The following is a 21,154-nucleotide window of genomic DNA, read 5'->3' as shown; positions in this document are numbered from 1 at the left end:
GGCGTAAGCCTGGCTGATGCCATGTGCCCATATGAGAACTGTTTTAATCATATGCTCCGTCGCCCATCAGCTTGTCTCTTGCTTGTGCTAGTGACCGGGCAACAGCTTGTTCACGAGCCGCCTGAATGTACCAGATTTATGCAATTGCGTTATTTTCTCTCGGCTCCCCAGCACATATGTCCGCTGTTGTCTCCATTTTTAAGGAAGTACATAATAAAAAGAACATCTCAAGCTGATTTTTTTAAAGTTGAGACTTACTACTGAGGTGTGCCTATGTGCCCTCAGGGTCTGCGCACGAAGGGGCTTGCAGCTGATTGTTTAGATCGGTGATTGAACAGATGCAGCTGACAAGCCAGCTGACACTGGCTACCTATTGTGTTCCGAGTCCATTTCAAGGTGTTGGGATTGACCTTTAAGGCTTTTTATGGGCAGGGACCTGTTTATCTGTGGGACCGCCTTTCCCCATATATCCCTCAGAGAGCACTGCATTCAGGGACACCCCTGGACCAAAGGAGGCCAGGTTGCGTTTGGCACGAGCCAGGGCCTTCTAGGTGGCAGCACCAGAATTATGGAATGCCTGATCCAACATGGCTTCTCTTATGTCCTTATGTATGATTTTATAATTACTTTCCCAGATTTCCTTTTTTTATTGCTACCAGTGGTTGGCTTTCAAAACGACGACGACATTGCCTTCTTTCGTTACCAATATTAATATTAGTAATAATAGCCTTTAATTGCTTTCTTGTTACTCTAGTGTTATTGTACGTCTGCAACTGCTTTTTATTAATCCGATTGGGAATCTGCTCTGGGTGCGCCTGTCCGCTGAGAGGTTCAAATGGCACACATGAAACGATAAATCTGACGAAAACATTCTTGTTGAATATAAGGGGAGAAAAGAACGGAGATTGGCTGATTTCCTTACGGTGTTCCGCACGCGATGAAAACGTTGCTCCCAATCCAAAATGTTCTCGTGTGCCTTCAAGAATTCTTGGTTTAAGGCAGGGATGTTAAACTCAATTGTTATGAGGGTCAGATTAGGTAGCAGAGCTATCAACTTTTTAAAGGACTCAGACAAACACGACTAACGGGGTTTTCTTTTTAAAAAAAAATTAAAATAAAACATGCTTAAAACATTAGCACTTGTTGGTCTTAAAGGTGCTTTCTTTGTATTTCTCCCAGGGGATCCGGGGAAGTGGGCAAAGGAAGCTCTGGCTCTTTCCCTCCCTCCCCCAAGGGACTAGGAGGGGAAGGAGCCTCAACCAATGGAGAAAATTGAGGTTCTGCTCTGGAGAGCCAGTTTGGTGTAGTGGTTAAGTGTGCAGACTCTTATCTGGGAGAACCGGGTTTGATTCCCCCACTCCTCCACTTGCACCTGCTGGCATGGCCTTGGGTCAGCCATAGCTCTGGCAGAGGTTGTCCTTGAAAGGGCAGCTGCTGTGAGAACCCTCTCCAACCCCACCCACCTCACAGGGTGTCTGTTGTGGGGGGAGAAGATATAGGAGATTGTGAGCCGCTCTGAGACTCTTCGGAGTGGAGGGCGGGATATAAATCCAATATCTTCATCTACCTCACAGGGTGTCTGTTGTGGGGGAGGAAGGTAAAGGAGATTGTGAGCTGCTCTGAGACTCTTCGGAGTGGAGGGTGGGATATAAATCCAATATCTTCATCTACCTCACAGGGTGTCTGTTGTGGGGGAGGAAGGTAAAGGAGATTGTGAGCCGCTCTGAGGCTCTTCAGCGTGGAGAGCGAGATATAAATCCAATATCTTCATCTACCTCACAGGGTGTCTGTTGTGGGGGAGGAAGGAAAAGGAGATTGTGAGCCGCTCTGAGACTCTTCGGAGTGGAGGGCGGGATATAAATCCAATATCTTCATCTACCTCACAGGGTGTCTGTTGTGGGGGAGGAAGGTAAAGGAGATTGTGAGTCGCTCTGAGACTCTTCGGAGTGGAGGGCGGGATATAAATCCAATATCTTCATCTACCTCACAGGGTGTCTGTTGTGGGGGAGGAAGGTAAAGGAGATTGTGAGTCGCTCTGAGACTCTTCGGAGTGGAGGGCGGGATATAAATCCAATATCTTCTTCTTCTTCTCTGTACTTCCCGTGCGATTGAGCAAGCTTTGCAAAGCAAGCTGAGCTGCAGAAGGAAGCAAGAGAGAGGGAGAAGGAAGCACACAAGAGCCAGTTGCTCGGGGGGGGGCTGATAGGAGATGGGGGCCTGATTTGGCCCCCTGGGCCGCATGTTTGACGCCCCTGGTTTAAGGCCTGCATTGATGTGTTTGACCAGAGAGTAAAGTCAAAGGATTTTGGTATATGAGAAAAATATATTGGCCCTATCCTGGATGGCTGAGGTTCAACCAATCCCATCCGATCTTGGAAGCTAAGCAGGATGGGCCCTGTCTACTATTTGGATAGGAGACCTCCAAGGAATACCATTGCTTGGGACCAGGATTGGAATTCTCACAGGAGCTCCTTTGCATATTAGGCCACACCCCTTTGATGTAGCCAATCCTCCAAGAGCTTACAAAAAGAGAGCCTCATAAGCTCTTGGAGGATTGATTACATCAGGGGCGTGTGGCCTAATATGCAAAGGAGCTCCTGTGAGAATTCCACCCCTGCTTGGGACGCAGAGAAAGTTAATGGCAAACCATCTCTGAATATCTCTTACCTTGAAACCCCTATGGGATCACCGTAAGTCAGTTGGGAATTGATGGCAGCACAAAAAAAAAAAAAAAGAGAGGTCAAAGTCTAGCTTTCACTTTAGAGCAGGTGAGATCTTTAGAGGTCGATGCGTAGAAGAGGAAAAGGGGAAGTTTGTTTGGCCCAAAGAAGGCCCCAAGTAGGGTTACCAACCTCCAGGTGGGCCCAAGATTGCCAGAAATCACTGCAAGAAGAAGATAATGGATTTATATCCCGCCCTCCACTCCGAAGAGTCTCAGAGCGACTCACAATCTCCTTTACCTTCCTCCCCCACAACAGACACCCTGTGAGGTAGATGAAGATATTGGATTTCTATCCGGCCTCCACTCCAAAGCGTCTCAGAGTGGCTCACCATCTCCTTTACCTTCCTCCCCCACAACAGACACCCTGTGAGGTAGATGAAGATATTGGATTTATATCCCGCCCTCCACTCCGAAGAGTCTCAGAGCGGCTCACAATCTCCTTTCCCTTCCTCCCCCACAACAGACACCCTGTGAGGTAGATGATGAAGAAGAAGATATTGGATTTATATCCCGCCCTCCACTCCAAAGAGTCTCAGAGTGGCTCACAATCTCCTTTACCTTCCCCCCCCCACAACAGACACCCTGTGAGGTGGGTGGGGCTGGAGAGGGCTCTCACACCAGCTGCCCTTTCAAGGACAACTTCTACCAGAGCTATGGCTGACCCAAGGCCATGCTAGCAGCTGCAAGTGGAGGTGTGGGGAATCAAACCCGGTTCTCCCAGATAAGAGTCCGCACACTTAACCACTACACCAAACTGGATATTGGATTTATATCCCGCCCTCCACTCCGAAGAATCTCAGAGCAGCTCACAATCTCCTTTACCTCCTTCCCCCACAACAGACACCCTGTGAGGTGGGTGGGGCTGGAGAGGGCTCTCACAGCAGCTGCCCTTTCAAGGACAACCTCTGCCAGAGCTATGGCTGACCCAAGGCCATGCTAGCAGGTGAAAGTGGAGGAGTGGGGAATCAAACCCGGTTCTCCCAGATAAGAGTCCGCACACTTAACCACTACACCAAACTGGATATTGGATTTATATCCCGCCCTCCACTCCGAAGAATCTCAGAGCAGCTCACAATCTCCTTTACCTCCTTCCCCCACAACAGACACCCTGTGAGGTGGGTGGGGCTGGAGAGGGCTCTCACAGCAGCTGCCCTTTCAAGGACAACCTCTGCCAGAGCTATGGCTGACCCAAGGCCATGCTAGCAGGTGAAAGTGGAGGAGTGGGGAATCAAACCTGGTTCTCCCAGATAAGAGTCCGCACACTTCATCACTACACCAAACTGGCATACTTAACCACTACGCCAAAAGAAGGAGAAGAAGGAGGATGAGGAGGATTTGATTTATACCCCACCCTTCACTATCTGAAGGAGTCAGAGTTGCATACAATCTCCTTTCCTTCCCTTCCCCACAACAGACATCCTGTGAGGTAGGTGGGTCTGAGGGAGCTTTCCCAGAAGCTGCCCTTTCAAGGACAACTTTGTGAGAGCCACGGTTGACCCAAAGCCATTCGAACAGCTGCAAGTGGAGGAGTGGGGCATCAAACTCAGTTCTCCCAGTTAAGTGTCAGCACATTTAACCACCACAACAAACTGACTCTCCCAAGTTGGCTCTCCCAAACCCCCAAACGGGTGAACTCTGTGACATTATACCCCATTGAGGTCCTTCCCACCCCCAAACCCTGCCTCCCCAGACACCTCCCCCAAATCTCCAGGAATTTATCAACCCAAACTGTGCAACCCTTCCTCCAAGGCTAACTATTGGATCCAGGATGAAAGCTGGATAAAATTCCAGGATGATAAAAACCCCCCAAAGTTTCATTCTACTTGGTAGTGTTGTGGAAGTGGCAGCTCTAGGCAGAATCCTACAAGCGCAAGACATTATGATGAACGAATCGATTGTTCTACATAGGGCTTTTATCTCCGCCTGTGAAGGATAGACATTGTTGGTTCATATGAGGCTCAGCAGTGGGGCTATGCCCCCTTCCAAATATTGTGAACCAAACCAAATCCCATCCTGCTTTTGATGACATCGTGACAATCGGATCTCCTGCAAAACTTCCGAACCATCTCCGAATAACTCTTTTCCAGTTTGGTGTAGGGGTTAAGTGTGTGGACTCTTATCTGGGAGAACTGGGTTTGATTTCCTGCTCCTCCACTTGCAGCTGCAGGAATGGCCTTGAGTCAACCATAGCTCTCACAGAACTGTCCTTGAAAGGGCAGCTTCTGGGATTGCTCTCTCAGCCCCACCTAGAAGAAGAAGAAGAAGATGATATTGGACTTATATCCCGGCCTCCACTCCGAAGAGTCTCAGAGCGGCTCACAATCTCCTTTCCCTTCCTCCCCCACAACAGACACCCTGTGAGGTAGATGAAGATATTGGATTTATATCCCGCCCTCCACTCTGAAGAGTCTCAGAGCGGCTCACAATCTCCTTTACCTTCCTCCCCCACAACAGACACCCTGTGAGGTGGGGGGGCTGAGAGGGCTCTCCCAGCAGCTGCCCTTTCAAGGACAACCTCTGCCAGAGCTATGGCTGACCCCAGGCCGTTCCAGCAGGTGCAAGTGGAGGAGTGGGGAATCAAACCCGGTTCTCCCAGATAAGAGAGCTATGGCTGACCCAAGGCCATTCCAGCAAGTGCAAGTGGAGGAGTGAGGAATCAAACCCGGTTCTCCCAGATAAGAGGCCACGCACCTAACCACTACACCAAACTGGCTCTCCTACCTCTCAGGGTATCTGTTGTGGGGGGAGAAAATATGGGAGATTGTCAGTCGCTCCGAGCCTCTGATTCAGAGAGAAGGGCAGGGTATAAATCTGCAGTCTTCTTCTTCCCCTCCTAATTTTTTTCTCCCTTGTGCCTATTATGTTGCTAGTGTCTAACAAAGCACCTCTGGGGACATTTAACATTAGTTCAAATATCTAATACTCTAGGATGGTCAACCTCTAGGTGGAGCCTGGAGATTTCTGGGGGGAAAGATCAGTTCCCCTGGAGATAATGACCTATCCCCCAAATTCCCAGGAACTTCCCAACCCAGAGCCAATTTGGTGTAGTGGTGAAGTGTGCAGACTCGTATCTGAGTGGGGTTTGGTTCCCCACTCATCCACTTGCACCTGCTGGAATGGCCTTGGGTCAGCCATAGCTCTGGCAGAGGTTGGCCTTGAAAGGGCAGCTGCTGCGAGAGCCCTCTAAGCCCCACCCACCTCACAGGGTATCTATGTGGGGGGAGAAGATATAGGAGATTGTAAGCCACTCTGAGACTCTGTCCTTGAAAGGGCAGCTGCTGTGAGAGCCCTCTCAGCCCCACCCACCTCACAGGGTGTTTGTTGTGGGGGAGGAAGAAAAAGGAGATTGTAAGCCACTCTGAGACTCTGATTCAGAGAGAAGGGCGGGGTATAAATCATTCATTGTTGTTGTTGTTGTTGTTGTTCTTGTTGTTCTTGTTCTTGTTCTTCTTCTTCTTCCTATACCTGCCTTATAGTGCCAACCCCCAAGACTTCTGTTCCAGATCAAAACCTTGAAGATTTCAACGGCGTCTTTTGTCTCGGCAAACGGTTGCTTGACGCCGTCATCTGTATTTACCTTGCAGTGCCATCTAGAACACAGCTACAAGACGCTGCCTAATGGACTAAGCCATGGCCGGTTGTGCTCTTTGAGCCATGCAATCCAGCGATCCAATTGTGTAAATCTGCCTTTCTCTTCTGGACTACGACGCAGCCCTGGCAGTATCTTTTCATCAACTTGCCTCTCGTTGGAGCTGACTGTTTCCCCCCAGGCGTCAAGGCCCTCCAGATATGTAAAATTTCCACCCAGCTGCACATGGTGCCTTTTTGGGGGGGATGGAGGTGGGGGTGGGAGGGGGTTGATGCAAATTGTATGTTCCATGAAAATTAATGAATTCGAGGTGGAGATACGGCTCACAGCAAGCTGCCCCCAAACTAGAAAAGAGAAGTGTAATAAAAATGCTGAGGAATGATGAGGTGGTGATAATGCGTGTGAGATTTTATGTATCATTGAGAAAGAGGGGAGGGGGAATAACTCCACACCAGTGACTACATACTGTAAATGAAGGGGGTTGTTTAACTAGCACCGTATTTTTTTTTCTCTCTCTCTCTCCCTTTCGACTTTTGTTCCCGGTTCTGTTGGGTGTTTTCTCGCTTGACTGCCGAACTGAAACGCGTCTGCGAAATGATGGATTAATTAGCAGAAATCTAAGGCAATTATTTCCTCTTCCTTCTCCTCCTTCTCTTTAAAGGGAGGAGGGGGGTGAGGGTGGCTGGTGTCGGAACGGGAAAGAGCTGAATCTTGGCGAGGTCCTATTCCAAAGTCTTCATTATTACCCCATGGTGGGTTCTGAAAGTCATTTACATAATAGCTAACAAAAATGTACTCAGCGAAAAACTCCAGGCCCACTAAACATGGGAGATAATTATGCCGGCAGAATGATATCCCTACGCCAGCTCCATTTTCGAGATACATTTATTTGCCCTGTACCGAGCTCCCAACAGCTAAACAGGAATTAACATATCGCGTAGGTGTGCATATTACAATCTCCACAGTGGGGGGAAAGGGGGAACTACACCATCCTTTTCTCAGCATATATATATATACACCACCTGAATGGTATCTTTCATTATCTCCTGCCCTGGGAACATTGTATTATTCCACGGGGAAAACAAAGGAAAGGATATAATTATCGGTAAAGTAATGGGGAAACCTCCCGTTAATGGCCAGCTATTCAAATATCTCAATATAATCGCCGATCCCAATCTCTCCCCATTGCATACTCTTCTGGAAAAACTCATCACTTTATATATATATTTCCCTCCCCACTTACTCTGGCGTAATGAATTCCATTTGCATTTCCTTTTTGGGTGAGAAATTAAGAGGGAGAGCAAGGTAATGCGTTGACATTTGAAATGCGGCGGCGAAAAGTCGAGAGCAGCAATTTGGCTTAATCGCCCGCCAGCGAAACAGGAGCGGCTTATTCAATTAGTGCTCGGCTTACGGGACGTATGCAAGTTGTCTCAAAAGAAAACTTTGAAAAGTTGCAGCGGGGTTTCCATTTCCCCCAACATTTACGGAACCTTCGCTAGCCCTAATTGTCTAGAATTGCTCTAGGTGGAGCCACTGCAGTATGTTCTACATGGGTCTGCTCTTGAAGATAGTTGAGGCTTCAGTCGGTAGAGAATGCAATGACTGGCCTTCTCTCTGGAGATAGCCGCAAACAGGCCTCTGATTCAGTGGGAGCTCACCGGAGTGCAGCTCCTGAACCTTTCTGAAAGTTCCACCTCTTCCTTCTGAGAGTTCCACTTCCTTGTCCATTGAATAGTATGCGCAGCTGCATAACAATCCCTGGATGAGCCCCACCAGCTATGTTTCTGCAAAATGACCCCCGGCCACAACATGCACATTGTATCGGTTTGGAAAGTGTTTAATTCAGTGCCTGTAAACACCTAAACTCAAATCCAGGCACCAGTCATTAATCCTAAATCCCTTCATTGTTTGGGACCCACAGATCCACAGGCCTGCTTCTCTATATGCTCTGAAGGGTGATAGGCTGCAGTACTGCAGTCCAAGCTCTGCTCACTACTTAAGTTTGAATCCAGTGGAAGATGGTTTCAGGTAACCGGCTCCAGGTTGACTCAGCCTTCCATCCTTCCAAGGTTGGTAAAATGAGTCCCCAGCTTGCTGGGGGGTAAAGTGTAGATGACTGGGGAAGGCAATGGCAAACTGCCCCATTAGAAAAGTCTGCAAAGAAAACATCATGATGTGACATCATCCCATGGGTCAGTAACGACTGGTGCTTGCACAGAGGATTGCCATTACTTTTTTAAACACTTAAATTCAAATCCAAGTGCCAGTGATTAGTCCTAAATCCTTTCGTTGTCTGGGACCTACAAATCCACAGGCCTGGTCCTCCATATGCTCTGGTGGGTGATCAATACATGAACACTTGGAGCTCCCGTATACGGAATCACACCCTTCAGCCATCAAGTTCTTATTCCTTTCAAACAATTTTATTAGTAACATATGGCTAAAATATTCAATTTCTTATATCATTAATAATTCCTTTTTTTCTCTATCCCATATGTTACTTTCTACCTACCCCTCTCCCCATTACTTGACCCCCGCTGGTGTACTATATTCAAAACATCATTATAAAAGGTACCCCTAATTAATAAGAACCAAAGTTCATATCCTCCTCCCACTTCTACTTAATCATTATCAAAAATTGTCCAATGTCCTTTTATTCTCCATTCTTTTTCTACATATCTTCTGAACTTCTTCCACTCCATCTTAAATATTTCTAAATCATAGTATCTTAAAGTTCTTGTTAACTTATCCATTTCTTTCCATGTCATAACTTTTATAATCCAATCCCATTTCCCTGGTATTTTTTCTTGCTTCCACAACTGCGCATACAATGTCCTAGCAGCTGAGAGCAAGTACCAGATTAAAGTTCTATCTTCTTTTGGAAATTTTTCCATTTGTAATCCCAACAGAAAAGTCTCTGCAACCATCAAGTTCTTATTGACCCTGTTCACACAGTGTGTTGAGTCTGTGTTAAACTGACCCAGTTCTGTTCTGAGTATCCTTGTTCTGATCATCAATCAGACTGCCATACTGCAATTCGAATCACTCCGCGGTGGAAGCGTCTTCTGCTATCCACACAACGGCACCATGCAGTTCTTTTTTTCCCTTCCACTATTAGGTGCATGCACGCATTACGCGCATAAGTGAAAACATTACGTGGTTATGTGCATATTGCTAAGTAGTAAAAAAAATGGCGCCCGTAAACTGGATGTCTCTCCTTTTGCTCTGGGACATCCAGAAGTTGGTTAATATCGCAGCAGAACTATCCAGACGGAGAAAACTACAAGGTGAAACCGGAGAACTCAAAATACACCGCAAAGGAGCAGGTAACAAAATAATCCAGTTCCGAGTAGAATTGGGGGGAGGGGGGCTACGACGAGTTAATACCAGGAGGCAGATGTTGCTGTCTGATCAGCCACTTTAAATCCAGAAGGAAACAGCAGCGACATCTGATTATACTATGCGTCTGACCATGGCCATTGTCTATGTTGACTGGCAGCAGGTCTCCAGGGTCTCAGGCATCACCAACTACGATGTCCATTTAACTGGATTTCAAGCAAGATGCCGCAGGGAAATCATTTTTTTTTATAGAGTCAGAGTCCTCCGAGATTATTTATGTATTCATTTTGTGATTTGTATCCCACCCTTCCCCATCCAGCCCAGCCCTTCCTCAGAGCAGGAAATCAAGCTGCCCTGAAACCACTTTTGGCGGGAAGCAGGGTAAAAATTGAACAAACAAATGAATGAATGAATGAGCGGACAAACAAATGAACAAATGAATGAATGAACAAATGAATACTTTGCTTGGAGTCTCAGAGTGGCTTACAATCCCCTTCCCTTTCTCTTCCCACAACAGACAACCTGTGAAGTAGGTAGGTCTGAGATAGCTCTTTTTCAGAACATCTCTTTCAAGAACTGTGACTGACCCAAGGTCACTCAGCAGGTGCATGTGGAAAGAGTGTGGACTCAAACCCGGTTTTCCCAGATTAGAGTCTGGGCGGTTAACCACTACATCAAACTAGCACTCTTTCTATGAGCAGTCAGTTCATGGCCACTCTATAAGACTTCCAAAGCAAGAGACATTCAGAGATCGCTTGATATCTCCTGTGGAGTGACCCTGGCCTTTTGTGGTGGACTCCCATCCAAATACTAACCAGGGATGACCATGCTTAGCTTCCAAGATCTGATGAGACTGAGCTAGCCTGGGCCATCCAGGTCAAAGAAAGAGACACAGAGGTGGTTTTCCATTGTCTGCTTCTGCAGAATGACTGTGGCCTCCCATTCCAGGTATACACCAGCACTGATACTGCTTAGCTTCCAAGATCTGATGAGATACGTCTCACATGAGCCATCCTGATCAGAGATAGCCACAGCATATTTGTTGGAACTCTCTTTCTGGGGCAAGTGATGCTCTGCATTCTTGGTGCTTGGGCACAGTGAGAGGGCTTCTAGTGTCCTGGCCCCACTGATGAACCTCTTGATAGCGCCTGGTTTTTTTGGCCACTGTGTGACCCAGAGTGTTGGACTGGATGGGCCATTGACCGGATCCAACATGACTTCTCTTATGTTCTTATGTCTGGAGCAGTGATGCTCTGTATTCTTGGTGCTTGAAAGGGGCAACAGTGGGAGGGCTTCTAGTGTCCTGGCCCCACTGATGGACCTCCTGATAGCATCTGGGGTTTTTGGCCACTGTGTGTCACAGAGTGTTGGACTGGATGGGCCATTGACAGGATCCAACATGGCTTCTTTTATGTTCCTATGTCTGGGGCAGTGATGCTCTGTATTCTTGGTGCTTGGGCGGGCACAGTGGGAGGGCTTCTAGTGTCTGGACCCACTGATGAACCTCCTCATAGCACCTGGGGATTTTTTTGGTCAATATGTGACACAGAGTGTTGGACTGGATGGGCACAAGTGGGAGGGCTTCTGGAGTTCTGGCCCCACTGGTGGATCTCCTAATGGCAGCTGGGCTTTGGCCACTGTGTGACACAGACTGTTGGACTGGATGGGCCATTGGCCTGATCCAACATGGCTTCTCTTATGTTCTTAAATAATTAAGCATTGTCAACACACAGTTGACTCATGGTGACATCAAGAATTTTTGAAGGTAAGAGACATCTAGATATGGTTTCTGCAAAGTAACCCTGGGCTTTCTTGGTTGTCTTCCAATGCAAGTATTAACTAGAGCCAACCCCACTTTGCTTCCATGACTTGGCGAGATCAGGCAAACCTGGGCCATCCTTAATTCTGGGCCACAGAGCTCAGTACTGGGTCCCATGCTCTTTAACTTGTTCATAAATGATTTGGAGTTGGGAGTGAGCAGTGAAGTGGCCAAGTTTGAAGATGACACTAAATAGTTCAGAGTGGTGAGAACCAGAGAGGATTGTGAGGCACTCCAAAGGGATCTGTTGAGGCTGGGTGAGTGGGCATCAATGTGGCAGATGTGGTTTAATGTGGCCAAATGCAAAGTAATGCACATTGGGGCCAAGAATCCCAGCTACAAATACAAGTTGATGTGGTGTGAACTGGCAGAGACTGACCAAGAGAGAGAGCTTGGGGTCGTGGTAGATAACTCACTGAAAATGTCAAGACAGTGTGCAATTGCAATAAAAAAGGCCCACGCCATTCTGGGAATTATTAGGAAGGGAAGTGAAAACAAATCAGCCAGTATCATAATGCCCCTGTTTAAATCGATGGTGCAGTCTCATTTGGAATACTGTGTACAATTCTGGTCACCGCACCTCAAAATTATAGCATTGGAAAAAGTGCAGAAAAGGGCAACTAGAATGATTAAAGGTTTGGAACACTTTCCCTATGAAGAAAGGTTAAAACGCTTGGGGCTCTTTAGCTTGGAGAAACGTCGACTGCGGGGTGACATGATAGAGGTTTACAAGACTATGCATGGGATGGAGAGGGTAGAGAGAGAAGTACTTTTCTCCCTTTCTCACAATACAAGAACTCGTGGGCATTCGATGAAATTGCTGAGCAGTCAGGTCAAAATGGATAAAAGGAAGTCCTTCTTCACCCAAAGGGTGATTAACATGTGGAATTCACTGTCATAGGAGGTGGTGGTGGCTGCGAGCATAGCCAGCTTCAAGAGGGGATTGGATAAAAATTTGGAGCAGAGGTCCATCAGTGGCTATTAGCCACAGTGTGTGTGTGTGTGTGTGTGTGTATTGACCACTGTGTGACACAGAGTGTTGGACTGGATGGGCCATTGGCCTGATCCAACATGGCTTCTCTTCTGTTCTTATGTTCTTAATTCAATGTGTGTTAAGAACAATATTCCTAATTATGGGATGCTGGAAACAAACATGATGCAATAAAATGCCAGCAAACCATTAACGGCCACAAGGTTCTTGATTTGCTGGGTTCATATTTGCTGCTGAAAAAGAGGATCTTGCCTTTGTTCAAGTTAACAAAGCCTTCCTTCTTTCAGGCGGTTCGTCTTTGAAATGTCGGCCGTGATCTTTCCCAGGATTGTTCTTGTTCCATCCTACAGTACTTAGCTTGTATTAGGGTGAAACGCTAATTTTCTCTTCAGAGGCTGACAGTTTGTAAACTTGTCCTATGCCATTAATTCGAGGAGCTTTCCTGTGTCTTTCAAAGGGAAATTAGCAGTCAAATGCACTTAGTTTACGGAACCGCCAGCCACGACAGCCCGCACAACCGTAAAGCAGTAAAAATAGAGGACTTTGGATTTTCAATGTCTGCTTGCATACACACACACACACATCTAATTTTCTTTTTTAAAAGGGAGAGAGAAGGAAAGGAAAGGAAATTGAATGTAAGGATATATCCACTCTAGGCTTGATGCTTTGTTTGATTGTTTATAGGGGAATGCAGGAAATATTAAGAGACGGTAAGTATCTTTCGGAAGAAAGTCAGACATATTGCTGTTTGATCCTCTTTTAGGGCAAAGCACAGTGTAACATGATCTCCAAGTGACAGAAATCAGTCCTCCTGGAGAAAATGGGTTGTTGGAAGGGTGAATGCATGGCACTGCACCCTGCCGAGGTCCCTCCGTTTCCCAAACCCTGCCCTCCTAACGTTCGACCACATAAGAACATAAGGCAACATAAGAGATGTCATGTTGGATCAGGCCAATGGCCCATCCAGTCCAACACTCTGTGTCACATAAGAACATAGGAGAAGCCATGTTGGATCAGGCCAATGGCCCATCCAGTCCAACACTCTGTGTCACATAAGAACATAAGAGAAGCCATGTTGGATCAGGCCAATGGCCCATCCAGTCCAACACTCTGTGTCACATAAGAACATAAGAGAAGCCATGTTGGATCAGGCCAATGGCCCATCCAGTCCAACACTCTGTGTCACATAAGAACATAAGAGATGTCATGTTGGATCAGGCCAATGGCCCATCCAGTCCAACACTCTGTGTCACATAAGAACATAAGAGAAGCCATGTTGGATCAGGCCAATGGCCCATCCAGTCCAACACTCTGTGTCACATAAGAACATAAGAGATGTCATGTTGGATCAGGCCAATGGCCCATCCAGTCCAACACTCTGTGTCACATAAGAACATAAGAGAAGCCATGCTGGATCAGGCCAATGGCCCATCCAGTCCAACACTCTGTGTCACATAGTGGCCAAAAAACCCAGGTGCCATCATGAAGTCCATTAGTGAGGCCAGGACCCTAGAAGTCCTCACACTGTCCCCCCCCGCCCCCCGCCAAGCACCAAGAACAAAGAACATCACTGCACCAGACAGAGAGTTCCAACAGTACGCTGTGGCTAATAGTCACTGATGGACCTCTGCTGCATATGTCTCTTGAAGCTGGCTATACTGGTAGCCACTACCACATCCTGTGGAAGTGAATTCCATGTGTTGATCACCCTTTGGGTGAAGAAGGACTTCGTTTTATCCATTCTAACCTGCCTGCTCAGCAAATTCATTGAGTGCCCACAAGTTCTCGTGTTGTGAGAAAGGGAGAAAAGTACTTCTTTCTCTACCTTCTCTATCCCATGCATAATCTTGTAAACCTCTATCATGTCACCCCTCTGTCAACACTCTTCCAAGCTAAAGAGCCTCAAGTGTTTTAACCTTTCTTCATAGAGAAAGTGTTCCAACCTTTTAATCATTCTAGTTGACCCTTTTCTGGACTTTTTCCAATGCAATAATGTCTTTTTTTGAGGTGCGGTGACCAAATATGAACTTAAGAGAAGCCATGTTGGATCAGGCCAATGGCCCACCCAATCCAGCACTCTATGTCACACAATGGTCAAAACCCAGGTGCCATTAGAAGATCCACCAGTAGGACCAGAACTCCAGAAGCCCTCCCACTGTTGCCCGCAAAGCACTAAGAATACAGAGCATCATTGCCCTAGACTATTCCTTCTATACCTTCCGGTGGCAGTGAATTCCACGTTTTCAGGGAGGGCATTCCACAGAGCGGGGGCTTTTACCGATAATGCTGTGGCTCTGGTGGTGGATAATTGAACTTCTTTCAGTCCGAAGATCTTAAGATTTTGGGACCCCGACCATAGTGCTCTCTGGGGTATGTATGGGCCAAGGCGGTCCCAAAGATAGACAGGCCCCAGGCCATACAGGCAGATTACTCTGTGATTGAAGAAATCACCTGGAACTTCCCAACTTGGAGTTGGCAACCCTATGAAGCATGATGCCCATTGTTTGGTTTATGCATCTGATCTCCTACATAAATATTTCTAAATGGCCCTCCTAAATCAGCCCCTTGGTCGCTCTAGTCCAGAGTTCTGTCTCGAAAGCTACTGGCCAGATTCCACGTTTGGAGGCTCACAAACAAAATATGAAGGTGGGCCTGATCTAGGCTTTGAGTAACAACCAGAACATGGAATTGGAAAGAAAAAGGTCTGAGAATGTGAGGTGCATGAGCCACGTCCCCAGCGAGGACGGTGTGCTATCTTGAGAACAGGTTATAATTTAGGGGCAAAGAACATGCTTTTTGGTTGTGGGTTTTCTATCTCACAGCTAAGAGGAACCCATGGAAGCAGCTTCCTGTGAGCTCTCCATGGTGCTGAAGTGGCTTTTCCTAACAGCTAAGAGGATCCCATGGAAGCAGCTTCCTGTGAGCTCTCCATGGTGCTGAAGTGGCTTTTTCTAACAGCTAAGAGGATCCCATGAAAGCAGCTTCCTGTGAGCTCTCCATGGTGCTGAAGTGGCTTTTTCTAACAGCTAAGAGGATCCCATGAAAGCAGCTTCCTGTGAGCTCTCCATGGTGCTGAAGTGGCTTTTTCTAACAGCTAAGAGGATCCCATGGAAGCAGCTTCCTGTGAGCTCTCCATGGTGCTGAAGTGGCTTTTTCTAACAGCTAAGAGGATCCCATGGAAGCAGCTTCCTGTGAGCTCTCTATGGTGCTGAAGTGGCTTTTTCTAACAGCTAAGAGGATCCCATGAAAGCAGCTTCCTGTGAGCTCTCCATGGTGCTGAAGTGGCTTTTTCTAACAGCTAAGAGGATCCCATGGAAGCAGCTTCCTGTGAGCTCTCCATGGTGCTGGTTAATTTATATCCCGCCCTTTCCTAGACGGGCTCAGGACAGATTACACTCAAAGAAAACCAAGCAAATACAATACAATAAAACCCAATAAAATACAATCAAAACAGCAGCACAGCACAGTACAGTATACAAAGGAGGTTGGGCTCAGAGTGCAGGTTGGCGTACAATCAATGGCTCAGATACAATCATTCAATAACCCATCACTGTGGGGGAGGATAGCCGATGGCGTAGGCAACAAAGCAAAGGGCATCCGCCCACCTCAACCAAACGCCGGGCGGAACAGCTCTGTCTTACAGACCCTACGGAAAGGTAACAATCCGGTAGATCCCGTATCTCCACTGGGAGCTGATTCCACCAGGATGTGTAAAGCACAGTGAAATTCCATTGATAATTGATTGTTATAGGGTCCTGCCTAAACCTGGTCTGTGAAGTATCACAGAGGATCCTACTTTGTCAGCTTTGTTATTCTTTCCCTTCTTCCCGTCCTGCTTTATGGCTCAAAAGTAGAATTCGTGAGAACTGAAACTAACATGAGAAGAAGTAATCAGCACCTTCCCATATATTCCTGTAAGGGAGTATGGGACATCTGGGGAAAGCAAGGACGGAGTCCTGATAACACTATGGGAACGTAGACATTTATGATAGTTTATGTGTGAGTGCTACCCCGCACCCCCCTCCCTTGGAATCCTTTTGAAGTAAGCCTTAAAAGTATTGTATCAATGTATTGGCAGCATTATTCTCAAGAACCTGTTACACAGAAAGTATCGGTATCTCAATAAATGTAGTCTTTGTATCAACTTCGACTCGTCATTGAACCCGCATGCTTGACAGGATGGTCTTTTCAGCCCTGGCCCTGGTCAAGGCAAGACAGACATCCTTTGGGCCAGAGATAACCAGAAGACGTTGGCTGGCAGATTGCAGCTGCCTTTGGGGCACCACATAAGGCTTTGAATGTCAGTACTAAAACCCTAAAGCAGATCCAGTACTCAACTGATAACCAGTGCAATGTGCAAAAGAAGATAGAACTCTAATCTGGTACTTGCTCTCAGCTGCTAGGACACTGTATGCGCAGTTATGGAAGCAAGAAAAAATACCAGAGAAATGGGACTGGATCGTGAAAGTTTTATCGTGGAGTGAGATGGACAAACTAACAAGAACTTTAAGAGTCTATGATTTGGAGGTGTTTAAAAGGGAGTGGAAGAAATTTAGAGGATATATAGAGAAAGAGTGGAATGTAAAAAGACATTGGACAATTTTTTAATAATATGAGAAAAGGGAGAAATTGAACATTGATTGGTTAAAGGTACCTTTATAAGTGAACTCAAGTATATAACTTCAGCGGGAGTCTAGTAAAGGAGGGAGGGGGGATTAGAAAATATCATATGGGTTAGGGATAGTAATGATATAAACAGACATTGTTACCATATGTTATTAATAAAATTGTTTAAAACCAACCAGTGCAATGCGCACAGCATCGGTCGACTGCTTGCCCGTACAGGGAATCCAGTCAGAAGCCATGCTGCTGCATTTTGCACCCGTTGGAGTTTCCGGATCAGTTTCAAGGGCAAGCCTGCATAAAGTGAGTTAGAGTAGTCCAGCCTGGGACTTAGCGCTTTTTTTTGTAGCAGGAACTCCTTTGCATATTAGGCTACACCTCCTTGATGTAGCCAGTCCTCCAAGAGCTTACAGGGCTCTTCTCACGGGGCCTACTGTAAGCTCCAGGAGGATTGGCTACATCAGGGGTGTGTGGCCTAATATGCAAAGGAGGTCCTGCTAGAATTTTTTACAGGGCTCTTCTCACAGGGCCTACTGTAAGCTCCAGGAGGATTGGCTACATCAGGGGTGTGTGGCCTAATAGGCAAAGGGGGTCCTGCTAGAATTCCTTACAGGGCTCTTCTCACAGGGCCTACTGTAAGCTCCAGGAGGATTGGCTACATCAGGGGTGTGTGGCCTAATATGCAAAGGAGGTTCTGCTACCAAAAAGCCCTGTGTAATTAGGCCACACACCCGTGATGTAGCCAATCTTCCAAGAGCTTACAGGGCTCTTAGTAAATTGCCTGCTGTAAGCTCTAGGAGGATTGGTTACATCAGGGGTGTGTGGCCTAGTTATACAGGGCTTCTTTTATAGCAGGAACTCCTTTGCATATTAGGCCACACATCCCTGATGTAGTCAATTCTCCAAGGCTCTTCTCACAGGGCCTACTGGAAGCTCCAGGAGGATTGGCTACATCAGGGGTGTGTGGCCTAATATGCAAAGGAGGTCCTGCTAGAATTCCTTACAGGGCTCTTCTCACAGGGCCTACTGTAAGCTCCAGGAGGACTGGCTACATCAGGGGGCATGGCCTAATATGCAAAGGAGGTCCTGCTAGAATTCCTTACAGGGCTCTTCTCACAGGGCCTACTGTAAGCTCCAGGAGGATTGGCTGCATCAGGGGTGTGTGGCCTAATAGGCAAAGAAGGTCCTGCTAGAATTCCTTACAGGGCTCTTCTCACATGACCTACTGTAAGCTCCAGGAGGATTAGCTACATCAGGGGTGTTTGGCCTAATATGCAAAGGAGCTCCTGCTCCACAAAAAGCCCCGGAGTCAGGTATTTATACTGAAAAACAAACCAAAAGAGTAGATTGAACTGCAGCTTTAAAAAGGGAACACTGTACAATGGGCTACAATTTTCCCTTCATCTTTTTTGGAAACTGCCAAGATCTGCACGGCACTTCCAAGTAACTATTTTCAAAAAAGAGACTGATCTCTATTGTTCCTCTGATCGAAGAGAGGAGAGGGGGGGGGGGGAACTAGACCTGAACTTTAAAAAGGCTATTTTAAAAGAAATGTATTTCACATTTTGGCATTGCCGGGAACCTAATTATGATGTGCCATTTCTCTAAGTGGAATTGGGAAAGTAGTAAAAGGGCGGGGAGAGAAAGTCGACATTTTCTGAATCGGAAAGTGCCGTGTTTCAGTCTAGGGCCAAGACATTTCCCCAGACAGTGGTGCTAATAGGGTAGGATGCAAATGTTCCTTCCAGATGTACCAGCTTTGGTGGGGGCGGGGGGGAGAATAGGGTACTCAAGGATCAAGTTAATGGAATGGCCATCTTGTATCATAGTAGATCCACAGAGGTATCTTGTTTCTGGATGAAGCAGGGATCTTCCTCATGGATGACATCACGGGTGTTTGCTCCAATAGATTCCAAACAGCTTCTGGCTGATTCGCTGCACCAGGATGCCACTGCTCAACAGCAGAAATATCATCCCATGAACTTGTGAGACCCGGAAGACTTCCAGCATTCCCTTGCTCAACAGCAGAGCTATCATCTCATGAACTCCTGAGACCTGGAAGACTTTATAGACTTTCAAAGCAACAGAGGTGGGCAAAGCAAGAAGAATAGTCCCAAATCCCTAGAGAGGACAAGCTAAGCATTGTGTAAGACAAGGTGTTGGTCTAGATGGACCGCTGGTCCTCTCCAGTGCGACTCTTATGTTCTTATTCAGTACCGAGAAAAATAAATTGTATATACATTAAAAAAAAAACAAAAAACTTGAGCTTGATAGGCCATTGTTTTGCCTCATGATGCCATAGAGTCCCCCCCCCAAAAAAAAAATTGCTAGAGCATTCCTGCAGGAAACCATAGAACTTCCCGTAAATTCCTAACACAGGAAGGGGTGGCCAACGGTAGCTCTCCAGATCTTTTTGCCTACAACTCCCATCAGCCCCAGCCGTTGGCCATGTAGGCAAAAAAATCTGGAGAGCTATTTTGGCCACCCCTTCCTAGAGCATCTCCATGTAATATGTCCAGCACAATATGTCACTTCTGGGTGCTGCGCTCGCTAGAACTCTTCGGGAGGTGCGGATTCCCCTAGCCAGCTCCTTCCAACTGGCAGGTTGGGGCCCACCAGACCAGGAGTTCCCCCACCCCCCATGTGAATTTGGCACCCCTACTGCCTACCAAGGGGGTAATCTGCTTTGTGAACATATGAACATGAACATATGAAGCTGCCTTATACTGAATCAGACCCTGGGTCCATCAAAGTCAGTCTTTACTCAGACTGGCAGCGGCTCTCCAGGGTCTCAAGCTGAGGTTTTTCACACCTATTTGCCTGGACCCTTTTTTGGAGATGCCAGGGATTGAACCTGGGACCTTCTGCTTTCCAAGCAGATGCTCTACCACTGAGCCACCATCCCTCCCCGACGGTGTGCCCCTGGGGGCATAGCAGGTTGCCAATTGCTTGCCTCTCCGCCCCACACACAGGACTTCCATTTTAGAATAGCATGTCTGAAGCACTGTGGGGGTCTATGTAGTACAAAGAACTGCTGCTCACATCAATAGTTTAAAATATTCATTTAAAAGAAAATGTTTACATGCAGCCTTTTAGCACAGCCCGAGATTGAGCAAAGAGAAAAGAAGAAGATCACAGATTTATATCCCGCCGTTCTCTCTGAATCAGAGTCTCAGAGCAACTTACAATCTCCTTTACCTTGCTTCCCCACAACAGACGCCCTGTGAGGTGGGCGGAGCTGAGAGAGCTCTTACAGCAGCTGTCCTTTCAAGGACAGCCCTGCCAGAGCTATGACTGACCCAAGGCTATTCCAGCAGGCGCAAGTGGAGGAGCGGGGAATCGAACCCGGTTCTCCCAGATAAGAGTCCGCACACTTATACACTACACCAAACTGGCTCTCAGCAGCCATTTTCTCCCAGGGAACCGATTGTCTGGAGATCAATTCTGATACCTGGAGATCTCCAGGTGGCACCTTTAGACTGGCAAACCAGCTTAGAGGCCACTTCCACCCACTCTGCAGCCACGCACAAATACCGTAATTCGGCCCCGGCCAGGCCGCGAAAGCGGCTACGCGCCGCGGGGCCGGCTTTTGCATCCTCGGAAGGCTGTGAGGCCGCGTGGAGCTTCCCCGGGCATCCAGCAGCTTCAGGAGGGCGGGGCGTAGGGGCTATATATAGCCTCTACCCCGCCCATCCTATGCAGTCATTTGAAGGCTCTCGGCCCACCCACCCACCCTGCAGTAGTACAGATTTTGACCTGCCGTCTTATTGGGGGCCAGGTAGGAATTTTTTCACTCTCACCTGATTGGCTGCTGGTGAGGTGTTTTTGGCCTACCTTGTACTGTGAGCAGCGGTGTGGCAGTTAGGGAGGTAGGTTTAACTTGGTCACTTGGCAGGAGGAGCAAGGGGTTCACACGTTGCTGGTGAGCAACAAGGCCTCTGCCCCTCTTTAGTGCAGATGGGCTTTGCGGCTCAACGTCGTAGAATGCGGATCGTATTCATGCCTCCCCTTATTCGCCTCCTTCCGGTGATCAGGGCTGATGTGGAAGGGGATGGCATTTGTTGGCCT

General features: G+C 47.3%; 1 non-coding gene across 1 annotated transcript; it reads right to left on the bottom strand.

Annotated features, from left to right (window-relative positions):
* Window positions 1-19,919: 19,919 nt before the first annotated feature.
* On the bottom strand, window positions 19,920-19,994 carry TRNAS-GGA (transfer RNA serine (anticodon GGA)). The gene has a single exon. It is a non-coding gene; the product is annotated as a tRNA-Ser (tRNA).
* Between the last annotated feature and the right edge of the window lie 1,160 nt (window positions 19,995-21,154).

This window comes from Heteronotia binoei, chromosome 4 (genome assembly GCF_032191835.1).
Source record: "Heteronotia binoei isolate CCM8104 ecotype False Entrance Well chromosome 4, APGP_CSIRO_Hbin_v1, whole genome shotgun sequence".
Lineage (NCBI taxonomy): Eukaryota > Metazoa > Chordata > Lepidosauria > Squamata > Gekkonidae > Heteronotia > Heteronotia binoei.
The sequence above is the reverse complement of the archived record's forward strand: the minus strand, read 5'-3'. Positions and strand labels throughout refer to the sequence as shown.